The 3,041-nt window shown below is 31.5% G+C and overlaps 1 non-coding gene across 1 annotated transcript; it reads right to left on the reverse strand.

Annotated features, from left to right (window-relative positions):
• Positions 1-2,572: 2,572 nt before the first annotated feature.
• LOC130456595 (U6 spliceosomal RNA) lies at positions 2,573-2,675 on the reverse strand. Its single transcript, XR_008915666.1, has one exon. It is a non-coding gene; the product is annotated as a U6 spliceosomal RNA (small nuclear RNA).
• Positions 2,676-3,041: the final 366 nt, after the last annotated feature.

The raw sequence follows: 3,041 nt of genomic DNA on the forward strand, positions 1-3,041 counted from the left end.
AATCCCCTATCTACTACTTCTCTAGTATGGAGAGGAAGAATATGACAGCATGAGTCATTTTTAACTTTATAAGTCTTATTTTAAGAGGGGCACCACAACCAAAGCCCCCCCAAAAGACTTATATAGATACCTTAAAGAAGCATATTCAATGCTTATGGATGGACCATGCCTTATGTAATAAAAAAATGTCAATACTACAAAGTTAATGTATATTTTGGATGCTATATCAATAAGATTACCAAGGGATATTTTATAGAATCCGAAAATATGTTAACTTGGGGAAAAATTCCTTTTGTAATAAAAAAAAACCTGCTAGGAAAAATTGAAATCAGTCTGGCAAAAAGTAGGTTTAGACAAAACCTTACATCATGCATCGTAATATACTCTAACTGGATATTCAACCATAATATTAAACATTATCTGATGAAAAAATTAGAAGAGAAACAAATTATCTGTCTCTAATAGCTATAAATATGAGATATATTCTTAGCCAAACAAGAAATAAAGGCAATTACAAAAGATAAAGTAGACAACTTTGATTATATGAAACTGAAATACTTCTGCACAGATAAAATAAATGCATCTGGGATAAGAAAGGGAGCAGGCAAAGGGGAAAAATCTTTATATATCTCATTTCTCTGATAAGGGCTTGATATACAAGATGTATAAACAATAAATGTATGTATGACTAATAATTTTTCCCAGTAGATGAATGCTCAAAGGATATGAAGAAGCAGTTCTCACAGGAAGAACTGCAAAGTATCCCCAACTTCGTTAAGAAATGTGCCAAATCACTAAAACTAAAAGAAATGCAAAGCACAACTACTCTAAGGTTTCATTTTACATTCTGCAGGCTGACAAAAAGGACCTGAAAATGGCAAGAGTCAATGTTGGAGGGATTATGGCAAAATAGGTACACCGATAGACATTGTTGGTGGAGCTATGAAATTGCTTGAAGATTTTGGAAAGCAATTTGGAATAATGACTAACTGGCTATGGATTAATGACTAAAATTTCCATATCATTTAATCCAAAGACTCCTTTACTAGATGTATACCTAAGGAAGCCATTGACAAGCAAAAAGGTCCCCAGATACATCAAAACACTCATAGAAGCATTTTTTTGTGGTAACAAAGAACTAGAAGCAAAGTAGGTGCTCATATATCAGAGAATGCCTCAGAAAAAATATAGTATATAGATATAATGGAATATTAATGTGCTATAAGAAGTGATGTGAAGGATAAATATAGAGAAGCATGAAAAGATCTATATGAGCTGATTTAGAATGAAGTCAGCAGAGCCAAAGAAACAATGTCCAAGATTATTATGACAATGTTAGCGAAAAAAAAATTTCAAACCAATATTTCAAATCGTATAGCAAGACAGGGCCAAATAGATAAATGATCTAGATGTAAAGGATATCATAAGTAAATTAAAGGAGCATGGAAAAGTTTATCTGTCAGCTATGTGGACAAGGGAAGAGTTTATGACCAAAAGGGATAGAGTGAACCACAAGAAGTAAAATGGATTGTTTTAATTTGATAAAGTTAAAAAGGGGTTTGCACAAACAAAATCAATGTACCCAAAATTAAAAGGAATGCAAGAAACTGGGATTGTGGTAGGGAGTGGATTATAGCAAGTTTCTCTGAAATAGACCTCATTTCTCAAAAAATATATGAGACAATTTTATAAAATAAGAGCCATTCCCTAATTTATAAATGATCAAAAGATGTAAACTAGTAGTTTTCAGAAAAAGAAACCAAAGCTATCAATAGTCATATAAAAATACTCTAAATCACTATTTATTAGAGAAATACAAATTAAAATGACTGAGCTACCACTTTATACCTATCAGACTAACATGACAGAAAAGGAAAATTATATATGCTGGGAGAAATAAGGAAACATAGGAACACTAATGCGCTATTGGTGGATCTGTGAACTAATCCAACTATTCTGGAGAACAATTTGGAACTATATGCAAAGGATGATAAAACTAAGCATACCTTTTTACTCAGCAATACCACTACTAGATCTACATTCCAAAAAATGTTTAAAAATGAAAAGGACCTATATGTAAAAAAAAATGTTTATAGTATCTCTTTTTGCAGTAATGAAAACTTGGAAATTGAGGTAATATCTATCAACTGGAGAATGGAAGGAAAAAGAGTGATATATGATTATAATGAAATACTGATGTCCTATAAGAGTAGGGTGATTTCAGAAAAACTTGGGAAGATTTATATGAACAGATGCAAAGTCAAGGGAGCAGACCCAAGAGAATATTGTACACAGTAATAGCAATATTATAATAATCATCAACTATGAAAGACATTTACTCTGATGAAGAAAATGATCCAAGACAATTCCAAAGGATGCATGATGAAAAATTATATCCACCTTCAGAGAAAAGACTGATGAGCTCCTAGTACCAATTGAAACATGTTTTTATTTTTGCTTTTGTTGTTTTTTTATTTTTCATTTGTTATTGTTTTGTAACATAGCTAATATGGAAATATATTTTGCTTAACTTCACATGTGTAATTTGTGTCATATTCTGATTCTTTTTTATTAAAAAAAGGAATTCTTCATGAAATTGCATGTCATCTTTGCACAGGGACTATGCTAATCTTCCCTGTATCATTCCAATTTTAGTATATGTGCTGTCAAAGTACACACCATATATTCCTTCTCAATGGGTGGAAAAGGATTTGGAGGAAGATAAAAAATTTGGAACTCAAAATTTTAAGAAATTAATGTTAAAAATACATAAAATAAAATAAAGAGTGAATGCCTGTAAAAGGGAAGAAACTATAGAGATAACTATACTTCAATTTGCATTAGGGATGGTGAGGGATATTTGAGTAGTGATTATGTGAGGAAGTTAGGTGCCAAAATGGGACAAGTAGACATTCCTGAAAACATTCTCTCCAAGCCACTAATTTTACCTTTGTCAAATTGTGAGAACTTGGTAATTTTTCAGTAAGTCTGTGCCAGCAAGAGTAAAATCTTGGTAATTGTTGGTCATTGAGCTCTTAAAG

The sequence above is a fragment of the Monodelphis domestica genome, chromosome 1 (genome assembly GCF_027887165.1).
Source record: "Monodelphis domestica isolate mMonDom1 chromosome 1, mMonDom1.pri, whole genome shotgun sequence".
Classification (NCBI taxonomy): Eukaryota; Metazoa; Chordata; class Mammalia; order Didelphimorphia; family Didelphidae; genus Monodelphis; species Monodelphis domestica.